Here is a 21,856-nt window from a genome sequence, read left to right on the forward strand (position 1 = left end):
TATTTGCTTGCTGCTTATACACCTTTGGCTAGTTTCCAGACCTCCAAATTTTTGGTTGATTTTGATGTAATCATGGGGAATCAAGACCCTGGCACTTCCTAGTCTGCCATTTTTCTAGTGTCATTGCAAACTAATCACTTTTTTAAAAAATTAAGAGATAATTAAAACTATATCACTCTAGCAGACATGAGGGCTAGATGATTTACAATGTGTTCTTAACAAAAATGAAATAAATATTCTCTAGATAAATTTATGTTTTTTGAAGGGTAGCAAGAGAAGCAAAGAATACCATTGAATTCATTTATTAGATCTATAATAATCTTAGTATAAAATTATCCAATAATACTATAAGAATATTATAAATACATATCATTATGAATATATGTGCAAAAATCCATAAAAAATAACAAGTAGTATTCAGCCATACAACAATAAAATAAACAAAATCCCTGTCATAACAAGTTAAAGTTTTTAACAAGTCATTTCAGTGTCAGAAATTCTTTTAAAAACTGTTTATTTCTCAGATTTTCCTTGAATTTCCACAACTGTATACACTTGTATAACCAGCACCATAAGAAAATACACACTATTACCATTGCCCCAGAACATTGTCTAATATCCCTACCTAGTCCTCCACCCATTTTCCTCTGATAAATTAATAAATATAGTTTTACATATTATAATACTTACATTATTATATAATGCAATATTATTTATGTATTGTGTAAATTACTACTATTTTATATAATATAAAGAATATACATAATTTATATAGGTGTACATGTATGTGTATGTGTGCATATATATGTATGTTATGGACATTTTGATTAGAATTCCTATGAATATGGCTGCTTATGAACATTCTTGTATAAATCCTTTTGTATACATATGCTTATATTTGTCTTGGGTAAATACCTATAAATGGAATTGGTGGATAATAGGAGGGTTGCATAAACCACATGAGTGTTTCACTTGTTCTATATCCTTGTAAATATTTAAATTCTCCCATAATTTTTACTTTTAGATATTCTAGGGCATGAGGAAGAGTAATATTCACTTTTTTTTTAAGATTTTATTTTTTTTCCTTTTTCTCCCCAAAGCCCCCCCCGGTACATAGTTGTGTATTCTTCGTTGTGGGTTCTTCTAGTTGTGGCATGTGGGATGCTGCCTCAGCGTGGTCTGATGAGCAGTGCCATGTCCGCGCCCAGGATTCGAACTAACAAAACACTGGGCCGCCTGCAGTGGAGCGGGCGAACTTAACCACTCAGCCACGGGGCCAGCCCCATTAATATTCACTTTTGAATGGCTAATTCTCTTGAACATCTCTTCATGTACTTCTTGGCCATCCATATATGTGTTTTCTTTTGTAATGCTCAAATCTTTGCTCATTTTTTAATTGAATTATCTTTTTATTGTCAGTTTTTAGGGATTCTTTATATAATTTGCATAATTGAGAGTTCTTTGTCACATATATGTACTTATATGTGAGTACTTTCTCAGGCTACTGATGGCCTATTCATTTATTTCATGAAGTATTTTAAACTTTTATTAATTTAATTTATTATTATTTTTTCTTTTATTATTAGTTTTTTTGGTGTCATATCTAAGGAATATTTTCCTATTTCAATTTTGTGATTTATTTTCTAGAAGTCATCATTTTAGCTTTAGATTTAGATATATAATCCATCATGAAATAATTTTCACATGTGGAGTATGGTGACATTCAAGGTTTACTTTTTTAATATGGCCATTCCAGTTTTTCATTGAATTCAAAGAGCCTCAGAATTCCTTTTAATATAATACATCATATTTCCAGATTATCTGAGAGAAGCATACAGGGCAGAAAAATGTGTTCACCAAACTTCAACTCTACTTTATGAAATTAAAAAACAACTCTTAGCAAAGTAAGAGAAGTAAACTTCCTTAAACTACTAAAAAATTCATGTATACATATATATGTAAATATATATAAGATATATGATATAAAATAATAGGTAATATAAAATGACATGTAATATAAAATGACATGTAATATAAAAATGATATATAATATAAACATGATATGTACTCTAAACATTATATACCATTTCTAAGTTTTAAATAATTTAAAATCAGAATCAAGACACTTATTTGACTTGGATATTTTTATCTAACATTGTAATGAGATGCTAAACAATGCATTACAAGAATAAATATGATGTACAATATTTGAAAAATTTAAAAAGTCCCATAGTTTCTTGAAGGTGACATGATTATCTACATAAAGAATGCAACAAGGGCTGTCCTGGGGGTGTTGAGGTTAAGTTTGCCTGCTGTGCTTTGGTGGCCTGGGGTGCACGCATTTGGATTCCCGGTGCAGAGCTAGGCACTGCTAATCAAACCATGCTGTGCTAGGCATCCCACATATAAAGTAAAGGAAGGTGGGCACAAATGTTAGCTCTGGGCCAAACTTCCTCTGCATAAAGAGGTTTGGCAGCAGATGTTAGCTCAGGGCTAATCTTCCTCAAAAAAAAAAAATCAAGAGCCCAGAAATGAACCAACATATTTATGGACAGCTAATATTCAACAAGGGAGCCAAGAGCATATAATGGAGAAAGGAGAGTCTCTTCAGTAAAGGGTGTGGGAAAACTGGACAGCCACATGCAAAAGAATGAAAGTGGGCCATTCCCTTACACCATGCACAAAAATCAACTCAAAATGGATTAAAGACTTGAATGTAAGACCCAAAACCATGAAACCTCTAGAAGAAAACATAGGCAGTATGCTCTTTGACATCGGTCTGAGAAGCATATTTTCAAGTACGATGTCTGACCAGGCAAGGGAAACAAAAGAAAACATGAACAAATGGGACTGCATCAAACTAAAAAGCTTCTGCACAGCAAAGCAAACCACCAACAAAACAAAAAGACAACCTAACAGTTGGGAGAAGATATTTTCAAACCATATATCAGATAAGGGGTTAATACCCAAGATATACAAAGAACTCACACATCTCAACAACAACAACAAAAAAAACCAACAATCCCAGTAAACATGGGTAAAAGATCTGAACAGAGATTTCTCCAAAGATGATATACAGATGGCCAACAGGCACATGAAAAGATGTTCAACATTGTTAGCTATCAGGAAAATGCAAATCAAAACTACAATGAGATATCACCTCACTCCAGTCAGAATGGCTATAATTAACAAGACAGGAAACAACAAGTGTTGGAAAGGATGTGGTGAAAAGGGAACCCTCGTACACTGCTGGTGGGAGTGCAAACTGGTGCAGCTACTATGGAAAGCAGTATGGAATATCCTGCAAAAATTAAGAATAGATTGGGGCTGGCCCTGTGGCCGAGTGGTTAAGTTTGCGCGCTCCGCTGCAGGCAGCCCAGTGTTTCGTTGGTTCGAATCCTGGGCGCAGACATGGCACTGCTCGTCAGACCACGCTGGGGCAGCGTCCCACATACCACAACTAGAAGAACCCACAACGAAGAATATACAACTATGTACCGGGGGCTTTGGGGAGAAAAAGGAAAAAATAAAATCTTTTTAAAAAAATTAAGAATAGATCTACCATATGATCCAGATATTCCACTGCTGAGTATTTATCCAAAGAACTTGAAAACACGAATGCATAAAGATATTTTCACCCCTTTGTTAATTGCAGCATTATACACAATAGGCAAGACTTGGAAGCAACCTAGGTGTCCATCAAGGGACGAATGGATAAAGAAGATGTGGTATTTATACGTGGTGGAATACTATTCAGCCATAAGAAATGATGAAATCTGGCTATTTATGACAACATGGATGGACCTTGAGGGTATTATGCTGAGTGAAATAAGTCAGAGGGAGAAAGTCAAATACCGTGTGATCTCATTCATAAGTAGAAGATAAAAACAATGATAAACAAACACATAGAAACAGAGATTGGATTGGTTGTTACCCTAGGGGAAGGGAGGAGGGGAAGGGCAAAAGGGGTGCTCAGGCTCACATGTGAGTGGATGGACTATAAGTTGTTTTTGGGTGGGGGACATGATGCAATCTACACAGAATTCAAAATATATTATGATGTACATCTGAAAGCTATATAATGTAACAATCCAATGTTATTGAAATTAAAAAATAAATAAAAATTTAAAAAAACCAAAACTTCTGCTTTGCAAAAAGTAATGTGAAGAGAGTAAGACAACCCACACACTGGGAGATAATATTTGCAAAAGTTACATTTTAAAAAGAAATTATTAAAAATATACAAAGAATTCTTAAAGATCAATAATAAGAAAATAAACAACCTATTTTAAAAATGGGCCAAAATCCTTAATAAGCACCTCATCAAAGAAATATATAAATTGCAAATAATCACATGAAAAGATGTTCTACATCATATATTATCAGGGAAATGCAAGCTAAAATGATAATAAGACACTAATACACCCTAATTAGAATGGTCCAAATATGCAACTTTGACAACACCAGTTTCTTGCAAGGATGTGGAGCAACAGTAACTCTTATTCTTTGTGGGTGGGAATGCAAAGTGGTACAGCCACTATGGAATATATTTTAACAGTTTGATTCTAAACTAAACATACACTTACCATGTTTTCCAGCACTCAAGTTCTTTAAAATTTCCCCTCAGGTTGGTCTCCATCACAGAGATACCCAACATCAACAAGAACAAATAATAATGGCAAACAATGGAGAAAGGAGGTAATATGATTTCCATAGTTGCCACATTATAACATTCAAATGTCCAGCTTTCAGAACGACCACCAACAAAATATACAAGATGTGAAAAGTAACAGAAAAGTATCACTCATTCAAAGGAACAAAATAATCAGAAAATCTGAGGAAAACCCAATGTTGGATTTACTAGATAAAGATTTTAAAACAACTTCGTAAAGATGCTCAATAAGCTAAAGGAAGACATAAACAGAGAAAGAAAAATAATTTATAAACAGAATTAGAATATCAAGAAAAGATAAAATGTAAAAATACATCAGAAAAAATGTCTAGCCTAATCATACAATAACTGAAATGAAAATTTCACTAGAGGGATTCAACAACAATTTGTGCAGTCAAAAGAAAAACAGAGAACTCAAGATGGGATAATTAAAATTATTTAGTCTGAGGAGCAGAAAGTAAAAAATATTTTTAAAAATGTGAACAGAGCCTGAGCAAGCTGTAAACTCCATCAAGGAGAACAACACACACATTGTGGGTCCCAAGATTACTCAATTGTGAAAACACACCCATTTCAATAAATAGGGCTGGGAAAACTGGATGCCTCCATGCGAAAAATAAAGTTGGTCCCTTACCTTACAGGATACACCAAAAACAAAAATCTCAAATGGGCCAAAGATCTGAATTTAAGAGCTAAAAATATAAAACTCTTGAAAGAAAATATTGGAGAAAAACTTTCAACATTCCATTTGGCAACCGTTTCATGGATATGATCCCAAAAGCACAAGCAACAACAACAACAAAAAAAACCCAGAACAAATGGATTCAATCAAACTTAAGAACTTTTGTGCATCAAAGTACATGATCAAGAATACAAAGACAGCTTACTAAATGCAAGAAAATATTTGCAAATCATGTTTGTTCAGGGATTAATGTATAGGATATATAAATAACTTCTATAACTATATATCTAAAAGATTTGAAAGCACAAACATGGGCAAATATCTGTATCCCAAAATTTATAGCAGCATTATTCACAATAGCAAAAATGTGGAAGCAACTCAAGTGACCATCGACAGATGAGTAAATGAAAGAAATGTAATCAATAAAATACTCTTCAGCCATAAGAAGGAAGGAAATTGTGATTATGTTACCACATGAACAGATATTGAAAACATTATGCTTAGTGAAATAAGCATAAGGAAGTAAGGACAAGTATTATATGATTCATCTTATATGACGTACATAGTTTAAGCAAATTCATAGAGACCGAAAGTAGAATAGAATCCACCAGAGGCTGGGGATAGTGAAAGTGGTAGTTATTATTTAACAGATACAGAGTTGGGTGGTAATGAAAAATTTTGGGTACAGATAGTGGTGATTATTAGATGACGTTATACACTTACAAATCATAAAATGAATAAATGTGATATGTATATTTTTCTACAATAGAAAATTAAATCTGTTATAACAGTTTGACATATATTCAAAGAGTTAAGTAAAGAAGTGGAAGAGAAAATTGCCCTTAGTGGTAGTATGAGTGATAAAAATACAATTTGTGAGATGAAGACTAGATGGTAGGGGATTAGACTTTCAGAAGAATAGATTACTGACTTTGAAGACATAGCAATGGAAACTATCCAAAATGAAACTCAGAAACAAAAAGGAATTTAAAAAAGTAGTGAACTGAGAATATATTTGAACAGTAATCTATATAGGTAATTGTATCTGAAACAGAAAAGTGTGAGCAGAAAAAAGATTCAAATGAAAATGGCCAACATTTTTCCACTTTGATTTGAAAAGTTTGATCAAAAACTTTAAAGCACAGACACAAAAAGCTCAACAAAGCCAAAGCATAAAAAGTATGGAAAGAACTACACCAAAGCACATCAGTTTTAATGCTCAAACCATTGATAAGAAGAAAATCCTGAGATCCACAAGAGGGAGGAAATTACTGAAAGAATAAAGATATTATGCCAGTAGAGAGTTATATATCCAATTAAATTAGTTTAAAAAATGATGGTAAAACAAAGACTTTCACATGAAAAAAGCTCAAAGTAAAGGACACATACTACAACAAATGTTAAAGTAAATCTGTCAGTTTGAAATTACAGATTTACACAAAGGAAAACTGAGCATCATCAAAATAAAAATGATATATATATATCTGACAGTATATATGATTTAATTTTTATGCTTAAAAGATTTTTAAAAATGTAATGAACTATTTAGAAATAATAATAACAATGTATTGTAGACTTTATAATACATCTATTAGTATGACTAAAATAGGCAAAGGTCGGGAGGTGAGAAATGGAAGTATATTGTTATAAGCTCCTTTTACTATGTATAGTGAAGTTTGCCAGAGAGAATTCAAACGTGTCCTATAAATGTTAAAGTGACAAGTAGCATAATAATTGCAGAATTATAGCTCACAAACAAACAGAAAAAAATACTTAATCCAAATAAAGGCTGACACAAGGAGACAGGGAACAAATAACACACCAGACCAAAAGAAAGCATATAGCTCTATAAGTAAAGTTAACAATATCAATAATTTCAATTTCTCTATCTATACAAACACCACAATCAAAAATCAGAGATTCTTTTATAGGATTACAAAGCAAGATCCAACTCAATGATGCCTTCAGAAAATAAAATTATAAAGAAACAAATAGGCTCAAAGCAAAAAGATAGATAAAGATATACATGCTCATGTTAAGAAGGAGAAAGCTAAAGTGGCAATGTTGTATCATACAAAATAGAATTTAGAGAAAAGACTGTTATAAGACCAAAAAAAAGGCCTTATTATAGTGGTAAGTGGATCAAATAACTAAGACGAAATTAAATTCTAAATATTTATGCGCCAAATAGCAGGGCTTCAAAATAAGTAAAGCAAAATTGATTGATCTGCCTGGAGAAACAGATAAGCAATTATAGACAGAGATTTTTATACCTCCCTCTATTTGTTGATTCTTGAGGTCAAAGTTTGTATTCTCTATCGTTTTAGTCTTTCAAACTTTGTGGAGACCTTCTTAATCACAAAATATGATATATTTAGGTGTGTGCACAATGCACATTTGAAAAAATTTTAATCTGCAGTTTCAGTGCATACCATCCTACAATTATCAATGTGGTCAAGTTCGTAAATCTTATATCTATCTTATTTTTTATTTTTATTGCTATGTTCTATAAGTTTTTGTAAGCTACATCTTAAAATATTTAAGTATGAAAGCACGTTTTCTTTTAATTTTCTTCTTTGCTCTGTATATCATGATGACATATTAATATGTGTAAAAAAATTTATGCCATTTTATTTGAATGAATATTTCAAAATTAACTTTATAAATTGTAAGGGTAAGATAATTTCTTTCATTCAGGAATTGGTTTCTAAATTAGATTACCTACATGGCAAACTCTTTTGTCATCGAATGGAAAATATAGTGTCTGCCTCAAGAATTACCGTAGGTTTTAAGGGTCCAAATATATGCAAAACTATACAAAATTCCCAATAAATATTTTCCTCATTGTACCTTTTTGATATGTTAAAATGATTCATCAAAAGCGTTATATGATGAAAAAGAAAAGTATACCTTATTTGGTCTTGGCATGGAGATTGTAACTGCTAATAATAAGGGTATCACTTGTTGTTAAACTCACTACATTTTAAATATAATTTTTTTAGCTTGAGTGAAAATGATACTCATTTAAAATTTATTCTTTTACATTATGACAAAAAGGGTAAGGTCTGATTGATCTCTTTTACTGGCCATATCTTCCATAAATAATTTGGAAAAACAATAATAAATTTCATTTTTATAACAGTTTTAATTTATAGAAAATTAAACAGAAAATTCTATGTCTCCTTGCCAAACACACACAGTTTTCTCTATTATTATTTTCTATAATTTTCCATTAGTGTGATATATTTGTTACAATTGAAAAATATTGAAATGTTAATAAAAAGTTCATAGTTTACATTAGTTTTGACCTTTGTGTTGTGCAGTTTTGTGGGTTTTGGCAAATGCATTATGCCATACAGCCACCATTACTTTACTACGTAGAATAGCTTTAGCACCCTAAAAGTTTCCTGTGTTCCATTTATTCATCTTTTTTACTAAGAAAATAATATTTTAGTATTTTTTTCATGATTGACTTTCAGATGTCATTATACACATTTTAGGTTATTTTAAATATGACTGAAAATGATTTCCTCTCATAAGTGCACAAAAAGATTAAATATAGTATATAACATTTATTCTAGGACTCTTTAAGCTTAAAGGATAATAGATATATATTTAGTAAAATATTTGTCTTTACCAGTTATGCTTCAAACATCAGAAAATGTGTATTTCATGGAAGGAAAACCTTCAAAATTAAGTTTATGGTTTGTTTATGCTGACATATGATTTTCACTTCAAAATAATGTCAGATGCTTAAAAGTTCAAAATAGGCAAGAAAATTATTTTGAAGTATTTTTAAAATTATTTTACCTAAGTGGGAGTCTTTAAAAATATCAATCTTATCCTTTTTCTGGATGAAATATTCTCATAATTTTCTTTCCTGTGTCATTATTTCTTATTTCTAAAACTGTAGATAATAAAATTCAAGAAAGGAGGGATTATAGAGTAGAAGGTAGAAATTATCATCTCCTGAATGGTGGATGAGCTGGAGGTGGTCTGCAAATACACAGCAGTGGCTGAGCTGACAAAGACTGTCACCATGAGGATGTGAGGAATACAAGTGGAAAAAGCTCTTTCTTTCTCTTTTCTGATCGAAAACCTGAGCACACTAACAAATACACAAATGTAAGACATGGTGATGAAGGGAAAATAGCTACCACCAGTCATCACTATGGAGACAAAAATTGCAATTTGATTGTTTAAGATATCAGAGCAGAAGAGCTTCAGCAGAGAAGGGATGTCACAGAAGAACTGATTTACCACGTTGGACTGACAGAAGGACAGCCAAAATTTGTTGTCAGAGTCAAAACCTGAATAAATAACACCACTGAGTATGGAGGCCATTGTCGTGTGGATACAAAGCCAAGGGCTTATGATTGCAGTCTAGAGGGGCCGGGAGATGGCCACATAGCGGTCCTATGCCATGACAGTGAAGAACATGTAGCTATTGAGAGTTTGAACATATAATGAAAATTTATTGTTCTATATCTCCCAACCAATTTTCAGTTCTAGATTGAGTTTCCATGTAGCAGCACAGTAGAGCTGAAACTCCACCCCCTTCAGGGGCAGGTATGCTTTCCATCCTGACTGCCATTCACTTGCTTTATAGCTATATAGCTATGATAAGCCTCTTAAATAGTTTAAACCTCAGGGGGTGGTCTAGTGTAGTAGCAGTTAAATTCTCACGCTCTGCTTTGATGGCCTGGGTTCACCAGTTAGGATTCTGGGCATGGAACTATGCACTGCTTATCAAGCCATACTGTGGCAGCCATCTGACATATAAAAATAGAGCGAGGCAGTCATGGATGTTAGCTCAGGGCCAATCTTCCTCAGCAAAAAGAGGAGGATTGGTGGCAGATGTTAGCTCAGGGCTAATCTTCCTCAAAAAAGGTTAAACCTCAGTTGCCTTATTTATAATATTTTAATAACATCTACCTCAGGCATTTGATATTTCTAAAATAATTTAAATAGAAGAAGTACTAAAAATGGGGACTATGTTGAAGAAAAATAAATAAATATGAATTACACATCACTGACAAGATGATGAAGCAGGTGATCCCCTCAGCACTTACATTTCTTTCATCTTAATCTTTGTTTTTAAATAACGCAAAAAGTTAAAAGGAAAGAAGAACACATTTTCAATGAAATTTTTAAAATTGCTATATTTCTACACAGACAAATATAGAAAAATGAGAGATGACACAAATTAACAATATCAGGAATAAAGAAGGATAATTTGGTAAATATTCTAAAGATATTTTAAGGATAAATGAAAATATTAATAACTTTATGTAAATAAGGATACTGAGTTAAAATGGAAAATTCTTTGAAAGGCACCAAATACAAAAATTTACTCAAAACTATAAAATAAACTTATTTTGTAGACTTAAAACCCTTAAAGAGAATTCCAGATGCCTATGTTTTATAGAACATTTAATGAAGAAATAATAGCAACTTTAAGCAAAGTCTTCCTGAAATTTGAAGAGGATGAAGTTCTTCAAATGTGACTATATAAAGCCATTACCACTCTGAGTGCACAAAAATAAAGTCATTGTAATGAAACAAATTATAAAATTACTATCGCTCATGAATAAACAAGTAAAAATTATTTTTAATATTTAGAAAATTAAATGAAATAGTATATACATGGAATATTATATTTCTTGGGAATTAGAATAGAAATATATGCTTGGCTTAACATTCAAAATCATTCTTTGTAATTCAACATATTATATAAATAATAACATTTATATGATTATCAGCATGGTGCAGAAAAAAGTGACAATATCTGATTTCCATTTTTTAAAATAAAAGTCAATAGAATAGAGACATAAAGAAAATTCTACAACCTGTTGGAGAGACTTTACGAAAATCTTACAAATAATATCATATTTAATGATAAAAGTATGAATGCTTTCCCTCTAAAATTAGAAAAAAACAAAGATTTTCTCTGTTGTCAATTCTATTGAAGTCCTGGAGACTCCAACAAGTGCTGGCCTGCTGGTGCAGTGGCTAAGTTCGCATGTCTGCTTCAGTGGCCCGGGGTTCACCAGTTTGGAGCCCAGGTGTGGTTATGGCACCGCATGGTAAGCCATGCTGTGGTAGGCATCCCACCTATAAAGTAGAGGAAGATGGGCATGGATGTTAGCTCAGGGCTAGTCTTCCTCAAAAAAAAAAATCAGAGTTTGATTTCCCATCTGGCAAATAAAAAGCTTGGATTTTATCTCTTTTGTCCACACCACAGAAAGAAAAGTTGAATAAAGTGAAAATAAAAAACTCTTATTACACATTTGTGAAAACTAATGTCATAAAACAAACAGCTGCCCCAAATTTCAAAGGACAAAAAGGTAGATACAGAGAATATGAACCTACAAGAACAGAAGCCAAGGATCAGAAAAATCTGTGGGAACAAGTAGTAGAGAAGGAATATAAACTGATGAATTCCTGGAGGCTCACAGACGAGTTTGAGAGAGTAAATCTCCAGTGAGGATCTGTGTTAGGGGAACCCCACACTTTAGGGTTTTACTTCCAGGAGTCTTCTCACATCTCACAGTGAAGATTTGAGCATATCCTCTTGTGCTTTTGGCACGAAGAGCTATAAAGTAGCCATTTTTAGGTATATTAGTCTTGTCAAGGCTTTCAGGCAATAGAAAAAAATTTTACCATATTTTTTTATATAATTTTATATAATTTTCATATAATTTTACCTGAGAACTTTCTCAGGAAACCCAAAGACAAGTGAGGAGACATAAAATATTGTAGACAGAAAAGTTCAATCTCTCACACCTACCACTGCAGCAAACAGTAAAAGCAGCATGACCTCTCACAAGAAAAATCAGTAACCATCATACTAACATTCTATTTACCTCAGTTACATTTATACTGAAAATTATGTTCAAGTTAAAACAAAAAACTGTAAGGTACACACACAAAAAAATGAGATAGAGAGAACATCAGAATCAGAATTAGATATGGTAAAACTGTTGGAATGATCAGATCTACAATTTAAAATAACTGTGTTTGTTAGGTTTTCCAGAAAAACAGAACCAAAAGGAGATTTTATATATACATATGTAATTTATAATGATTAATAATTTAAATTACAAATAGTAACTATAAATGTATACATTTATATTGTTTAATACATATTTATATATTATATTATTATTACAGTTATATTTATATACAAATAATTTAGCTAATACTGACAAGTATACGATCATGGAGGCTGAGAGTCACTGTAATCTGCCATCTGCAAGCTAGAAAACCAGGAACCTTAGTAGTATAGTTCACTCTTAGTCTGAAGGTCTGCAATCTGGATGTGACTGATGTAAAAGCCAGAGTCTGAAGGTCAGAGAACCAAGAACTCTGAAGTCCATGGCCAGAGAGGTATAGATGTTTCAGCTCAAAAAGAGAGAAGGACTATGACCTTTCATTGTCTTTGTTCTATTTGGCCCTCAACTATTTCTCTCCACATTGTTGATTGTGGGTGTTCTTTACCAGGTCTACCAAATCAAATGTCAATCTCCTACAGCATATCATTATAAAGCCACTAAGAAATAAGGTTTTACTGGTTGTTTGGGCCCCCTTAACCCAGTCAAGTTAACACATAAAATTAACCATCACAGCAACCATGATTATTATGCTAAGAGCTCTAATGAAAAATGAACAACATGAAAGACCATATGTATAATCTATGCAAATTGATGGGAACTCTAGGAAAGTACTAAAGGAAGAGCTACAAGTCAAAAATATAACAGAAAAAAGAATGCCTTTGATAGGCTCATCAACAGAACAGACAGTTCCAAAGAAAGACTCAGACAGTTTGAAGAAATGTCAATAAAAACATAAAAAACTAACATTCAAAGAAAACCAGAATGGAAAAGATAGACGAGAATATCTAAGAACTGTGGGACAATTACAAAATAACATAACATATACAAAGGAGAACACAAGAATTAGAAAAAAAAGAAACAGAGAAACTATTCAAAGTAATAATGACTGAGAATTTTCCTGTATTAATGATGGAAACCTAACCCCAGATCCAAGAGGCTCAGAAAACACTGAATAAAATATATAACAAAAAATCAACACCTAATCATATTCAAATTGAAGATAATGAAACACAAAGAATGAATCTTGAAATAAGCCAGTGGGAAAAAGTACCCTACTTATAAAGAGGCAGTGGTTAGAATAACATCAATCATCTCTTCTGAAACTATGCAAGCAAGAAGCAATGGAGTGAAATCTTATCATTAAAAAAAGAAACACAATGGGGCTGGCCTGGTGGCACAGTGCTTAAGTTCACATGTTCCGCTTCAGTGGCCCAGGGTTTGCTGGTTTGGATCCTAGGTGTGGACATGGCACCACTTGGCAAGTCATGCTGTGGCAGGCATCCCACATATAAAAAAGTAGAGGAAGATGGACACAGATGTTAGCTCAGGGCTAGTCTTCCTCAGCAAAAAGCAGAGGATTGGCAGCAGATTAATGCTCAGGGCTAATCTTCCTCAAAAAAATTTAATAAAATAAAAAGCAAACAAACAAAAAACTGTTAAAAAAAGAAACACAAACCTAGAATGTTGTACTTAGCAAAATTCTTTTTCAAAAGCAAGTGACATCAGCAAGAATGTGGAATAGGTGGTTCCATGCCCCACTTTCCCCAGAAATGCTTATTTTCTACCATCTACAAATGAAAATAAATTCATGAGTTCTCCACAGTTCAGGTAAGAAGTTACAACAACCAAGTTCATATGACAGTGATGAGACACATTGCAGAGGGTAAGAAGAACAGTATCACTTTACTCACATCACCCCTCCATCAATGTGGCACAGTTCAGTGCTGAGAGAGATCTTTTGGCCATCAAATTCTCTGGGAGACAAGAGAGACTAAAATGAATATCTGATTTCCTCAGTCTTTAAAGAAACTAACTGAGAGTCTCACTCCTGTTGAGTCTCACCTCAAACTCTGAGGGTATTGACATGGCTAGATTTCCAGGGGGCCATTAAGAACAAAGAAAAGAGACATGGCTCTAAAAAAATCTGCATATAGATCTCAATAGCTGACCCAGAGCCCTTGGTAGTGGCCCCTCCCACAGTCCTTGAAGCAGGTCTGCAGACACTCCACTCATGGACAATGTCAGCTGACCGACCAAGAATCTCTGCTGGGTTGACTGTTGAAGAGCTTTACTTGACATATCTATTATGTACACATTGGAATAAGTGATTTCTTTTTCAAAAGCACAGACAAAAACACAAGGCAATAAAGATAATAAAGAACCATGAGAACATGACACTATCAAAGGAATATAATAAATATCCCATACCAAAAGTAAAGAAATGGAGGCCTAATAGTAGCCCAACAAATAATTCAAAATGTTCACTTTAAATAAGTTCAAAGAGCTATAAGAGAACGCCAGGAGACATCTAAAAGCAATCAGGAAAGTAAAACTTTAATAAAATGAGAAGTTCAAAAAAGAGATTGAAAACATAGTAAAGAACCAAACAAATTCTGCAGCTGAAAAATACAGTGAATGAATCAGAAGATTCAATAAATAGCTTTAACAACACACTTGATCCAGCAGAAGAAAGAATCAGCAACCTTAAAGACCAGTCATTGAAAATTATTCAGTCAGAAGAACAATTAAAAAAGAAAAAGTAAAGAAAGCCCCTATAATATGGGACATCATCAAAAGAATCAGCATAAGCACTATGGGATTCCCAGTACGAAGAAAAAGAGAAGGTTAATTAAAAAGTAGATTTTTTTCAAAATTGGATACAAATGGCAATCAAATTTATGAAGACAAAGTGATCCTACATGCATCAAAGCTAAAGAAGTTTACATAAAAATATTTATAATTCAGTTGTCAAACTTTTAAAATGGAGAAAGAATTCTGAAAGTAGCAACAGAAAAGTGATTCTACACATACCAAGAAACATCAATAAGTTTACAAGTATATTTTTCAAAAGAAACTTGGCAATCAGGAATAATTGATACAATCAAATCTGAAAATATGATGGAAAGTATATCATACACACAAAGAAGTCTGAACCAGCATTTTTCCAAAGATATACAGAGGGTCAATGGACACACGAAAAGATTTTAGACATCATTAATTATTAGAGAAATGCAAATCAGAACCTCAATAAGATATCACCTTGCACTCACCAGAGTGACTGTAATTAACAAACAGGAAACAAGTGTTGGAGAGGATGTAGAGAGAAGGTAAATCTCATACACTACTGGCGAGAATGTAAACTTGTGCAGCCACTATGGAAAACAGTATAAAGATTTCTCAAAAAATTAAAAATAGAACTACCATATGATTCCACTATTCTACTTCTGAGTATTTATCCAAAAAACATGAAAACATGAATGTGAAAAGATATTTTCACTCCTATGTTCATTCTAGTATTATTCACAATAGCTAAGACTTAGAAACAACCTAAGTGCCCATCAATGGATGAAGAGATAAAGAAGATGTGGTACATATATACACAATGGACTACTACTCAGCTATAAAAAAAAAGATAAAGTCTTGCTCTTTGTGACAAGATGGATGGACCTTGAGATCCATGGATGGACACTCCAAGGGGTAAGGACATGTGCATGGGCCAGGACTGTGTTGACAGTGTGTGTGCACCTGTGGGCCATGGGGCTTATCAGTGGCAGAAGACCTGTGCTTTGCAAACAGTCACATAGGCGATCAGGCCCACGTTCCAAAGCCTGAAACAATTCGATACTCCTCTGCCTGGGTCCAACCTCACTCAGCTACAATCCTGAAAGAACTGACAAGAGCCTTTCAGGCCCAAGGTCCACGGCAACTGCAAGCCCCTGAGCCTAGCAACCAGGCACACTGGGGGCATACATAACAAAAAAACTGCAACAAGAATGTGCTATTAGACATTGCAACCAACTGTGCTGGGGCTCCCCAAACTCAATAAACTGACTGAAGGGGCATATCAGCCACACACATCTGAACATTACAACCAACTGGGCAAGGGAGACAACATAGCTGCCCTGGGCACCTGCAGCAAAAGCAGACATGCCATACACAAGGATATATGTAGTCTACATAGGGGAAACTCCTGAAGTGTTTGGAACAGGTTATGAGAGGGAAGGGCACTGTTGGGATTCAAAAAGTGTCTCTCACATAAGGCCACTTCTCCAAGATCAGGAGACATAGCTGATCCATCTGATACATATACATAAGCACAAAGAAAGAGGCAAAAGAGGAGAAAAAGGAATGTGTTCCAAACAAGAGAACAGGACAAAACCCCAGAAAAAAGAACTAAATGAAATAGAAATAAACAATGTCCCTGACAAAGAGATAAAACAGAAAGTCATAATGATGCTCACTAATCTTGGGAGAAGAATGGATGAATGCAGTGAGATCATCCACAAAGAATTGGAAAATATAAAAAAGAACCAATCCAAAATAACATATACAATAGTGGAAAAGAAAAATTCACTAGAGGGATTCAATAGCAGAGAACAGGATACAGAAGAATAGATCAGCGAGCTGGATGAAAGATTAGAGGAAATTATCCAAGGTGAACAGATAAAAGAAAAAAGAATTAAAAAAATGAGAACAGTCTAAGGCAACTCAGGGCAATATCAAGCACACTAACACTTGTATTATATGTGTCCAGAAGGAGAAGAGAAAGGCAAAGGGGCAGAGAATCTATTTGAAGAAATAACAGCTGAAAACTTTCCTAACCTGAGGAAGGAAACAGACATCCAAGTACAGGAATCCCAGAGAGCACCAAGCAAGATAAACCCAAAGAGGCCCACACCAAGATGTGTTATAAGTAAAATGTCCAAAATTAAAGATAAAGAGAGAATCTTAAAAGCCACAAGACAAAGGCAACAAGTGACATAAAAACGAAACCGCATAAGGTTATTGGCTGGCTTCTCAGAAGAAACTTTACAGGCTAGAGTGGAGTGGTACAATATATTGAAATTGCTGAAAGGAGAAAACCTACCCCCAGGAATACCCTACCCAGCAAGGTTATCACTCAGAATGGAAGGAGAGATAAAGAATTTTCCAGACAAGCAAAAAGTAAAGAAGTTTATTGCCAAGAAACCAGTTTCACATGAAGTGTTAAAAAGACTTATTTAAACAGAAAAGAAAAGACCAAAAATGGAAATAAGAAAATTATCTTACAAAAAGTCAATAAAATCACTGGTAAAGACAAAAATACAGTAAGGGTAGCAAATCAAACATCTATGAAGATAATATGGAGGTTAAAAGACAAAAGTAATAAAATAACCTTTTTCAATGATGGGGGAATGGATACTCATGCACAAATAAAGAGGTTAGATATGATAGTAAAAAGGAAAATATGGGAGGAGGGGAGGAAAAGACTAGAGCTTTTAGAAAATAGTCAAACAAAACAGACCATCAACTCAATATATATTGCTTTATATGTAGATTATTATATATGAACTTCATGGTAATCACAAACCAGAAACCTATAATAAATACACAAATAATTAAGAGAAAGGAACCCAAAGTTATAAATAAAGCCATCGAAACTCTTCCTCATCAAGAGAAGAGAGCAAGAGAAGAAAGGAACAGAGAAGAACTACCAAGACACCCAGAAAAAAAGTAACAAAATGATAATAAGTAGTTTCTTATTGATAGCTACATTAAATTTCAATGGACTATTTGATCCTATCAAAAGGCATCGGCTGGTCTATTGGATTAAAAAATGAGACCATATATATGCTGCATACAAGAGACACAATTCAGCCCTAAAGACATTCAAAAATTGAAAGTGAAGGTCTGGAAAAAGACACCTCCATGCAGATGGCAATGAAAAGAAAGCTGGGGTAATAATACTTATATCAGGCAAAATACACTTTAAAATAAAAACTGTAACAAGAGACAAAAAATGGCACTACATAATGAGAAAGAGAATAATCCAATAAGAGGATATAACATGTGTAAATATCTATGCACCCAACATAAGATCACCTAAACATATAAAGCAATTATTAACAAACGTAGAAGGAGAAATAGACAGTAAGACAATAATAGTAGGGAACTTTAACACTCTACTTACACCAATAGATAGATCATCCAGACAAAAGATAAATAGGGAAATTTTGGCCTTAAATGACACATTAGACCAGATGGACTTAGTAGAAATATACAGAACATTCCATCCAAAATCCAGAGTAAACATGGAACATTCTCCAGGATTGATCACATGTTCAACAACAAAGCAAGTCTCAATAAATTTAAGAAGATAAAAATAATACCAAGAATCTTTTCCGATGACAATGGTGTGAAACTAGAAGTCAACTACAGGAAAAAAAAATAAGAAAAGCCACCAATATGTGGAGATTAAACACATTGCTATTGAACAATGATTGGGTCAATGAAGAAATAAAAGGAGAAATAAAAAAGCACATGGAAAGAAATGAAAATGAAAATATGACATGCCAAAATCTATGGGATACAGCAAAATTGGTTCTGAGAGGGAAATTTTATAGCAACGCAGGCCTACCTCAACAAACAAGAAAAACTCCATATGACAATCTAACAGTACACCTAAAGGAACTGGGAAAAGAACAAACAAAGCCCAAAATAAGCAGAAGCAAGCAAATAATAAAATTTAGAGCAGAAATAAATGAAATAAAGGCTAAAAAATCAAAAGAAAAAATCAAGGAAATGAAGAGCTGCTTCTTTGAAACATTAGCAAAACTGACAAACCTTTAGCTAGACTCACCAAGAAAAAAAGACAGAAGATTCAAATAAATAAAATCAGAAGTGAAAGAGGAGAAATTACAACAGACACCTCAGAAATACAAAAGATTATAAGAGAATACTATGAAAAACTATATGCCAACAATTCGACAATCTGGGAGAAATGCATAAATTGTTAGACTTATACAACCTTCCAAAACTGAATGAAGAAGAAATTGAAAGTTTGAATAGACCAATCACCAGTAAGGAGATTGAAACAGAAGTAAAAAAATCTCCTAAATAATAAAAGCCCAGGATCAGATGGCTCCCTTGGTGAATTCTACCAAACATTCAAAGAAGACTTAATAACTCTCCTTCTCAAACTCCTCCAAAAAATTGAAGAGGAGGCAAGGCTTCCTAACTCATTCTACAAAGCTAATATTACCCTGATACCAAAACCAAACAAGGACAACACAAAAGAAGAAAATTACAGGCCACTGTCACTGATGAACAATTTATACAAAAATCCTCAACAAAATACTAGCAAATCAAATACAGCAATATATTAAAAAGATCACACGCCATTACAAGTGGGATTTATTGCAGGAATGCAGGGATGGTTTAACATTCACAAATCAAACAACATGATACAACACATTAATGAAATGAAGAATAAAAATCACATGATCTCAATAGACACAGAGAAGGAATTTGACAAGATACAGCATCCAGTTATGGTAAAAAAAAAAAAACAAAACTCTGAATCAAATGGGCATAGAAGAAAAGTATGACAACAAAATAAAGGCATATGTGACAATTTCACAGCTAATGTCATTCTCAATGGGGAAAAGCTGAAATTAGTCCCTCTAAGAACAGGAACAAGACAAGGATGTGCACTTTCACCACTCTTATTTAACATAGTTTTGGAAGTCTTAGCTACAGCAATTAGGAAAGGAAAAGAAATAAAAGGGATCCAAATTGGAAAGGAAGAAGAGAAACTGTCACTATTTGCAGATGACATTATTTTATATATAGAAAACCATAAACCCTCCCCTAAAAAACTTTTAAAAGCAATAAATGAATGCAGTAAATCTGTGGGAAACAAGACCAACATACAAAAAATTAATTGCATTTCTATACACTAAAAATGAATAACAGAAAGAGAAATTAAGAATACAATCCCAAAACACAGCATTGGAGATTGGATTGGTGGTTACCATAGGGGAAGGGGAGAGGGCAAAAGGGGTGATTAGGCTCACATGGGAGGGGATGGACTATAATTAGTGTTTGAGTGGTGAACACGATGTAATCTGCACAGAATTCAAAATATGATGTACATCTGAAAACTATATGATGTTATAACCCAATGTTTCTGCAATTAAAAAAAAGAATACAATCCAATTTACACTTGTAACAAAAACAATAAAATACCTAGGAATAATCTAAACAAAGGAGGTGAAAGATCTGTACATTGAGAACTATAAAACATTATTGAAAGAAATTGGAGAAGACACAAGAAATAGAGTGATATTCCATGCACTTGGATTAGAAGAATTAATATAGTTAACATGTCTATACTTCCTAAAGCAATCTATAGATTCAATGCAAACACTATCAAAGTTTCAACCACATTTTTCACAGAAATAGAACAAAGAATCCTAAAATTTATATGGAACAACAAAAGACCCTGGATAGACAAAGGAATCCTGAGAAAAAAGAACAAAGCTGGCGGTATCACATTTCCTGATTTCAAAATATACTATAAAGTTATACTAACCAAAACAGCATGGTACCGGCATAAAAACAGACACAGAGATCAACAGAACAGAACCAATAGCCCAGAATTAAACCCACACATTTATGGACAGCTAATTTTCAACAATGGAGCCAAGAACATACAATGGAAAAAGGAAAGTCTCTTCAATAAATGGTGTTGGGAAAACTGGACAGCCGCATGCAAAAAAAATGAAAGTAGACTATTATCTTATACCATGTACAAAAATTAACTCAGGATGGATTAAAGACTTGAATGTAAGACCTGGAACCATTAAACTTCTAAAAGAAAACACAGGCAGTATGCTCTTCAACATTGGTCTTAGGAGCATATTTTCAAGTACCATGACTGCCTGGGAAAGGTAAACAATAGAAAAAATAAATGGGACTACATCAAACTAAAAATCTGCACAGCAAAGGAAATTACAAGATGAAAAGGCAACCTAACATTTGGGAGAAGATATTTGCAAACCGTTTATCTGATAAAGGGTTAATATCCAAAATATACAAAGAACTCATAGATGTCAACAACAAAAGAACTAACAATCCAATTAAAAAATTGGCAAAAGATCTGGACAGACATTTCTCCAAAGAAGATATACAGCTGGCCAACAGGCACATGAAAAGATCTTCAACATCGTTAACTATTGGGTAAGTGCAAATCAAAACTACAATGAGCTATCACCTCACTCCAGTCAGCATGGCTATAATTAACAGCAAAGGAAGCAATAAGTATTAAAGAGGTTGTGGAGAGAAAGGAACCTTTGTACACTGCTGGTGAGAATGTAAACTTGTGCAGCCACTATGGAAAACAGTATGGAGATCCCTCAAAAAATTAAGAATAGAATTACCATATGATCCAGCAATTCCACTCCTGGGAATTTATCCAAAGAACACAAAAACATAATGCATAAAGATACATGCACCCCTATGTTCATTGCAGCATTATTCACAGTAGCCAAGAATTGGAAGCAGCCTAGGTGTTCATCAAGGAACAAATGGATAAAGAAGACGTGGTATAGATACACAATGGAATAG

This window comes from Equus quagga, chromosome 3, assembly GCF_021613505.1.
Source record: "Equus quagga isolate Etosha38 chromosome 3, UCLA_HA_Equagga_1.0, whole genome shotgun sequence".
Taxonomy (NCBI): domain Eukaryota; kingdom Metazoa; phylum Chordata; class Mammalia; order Perissodactyla; family Equidae; genus Equus; species Equus quagga.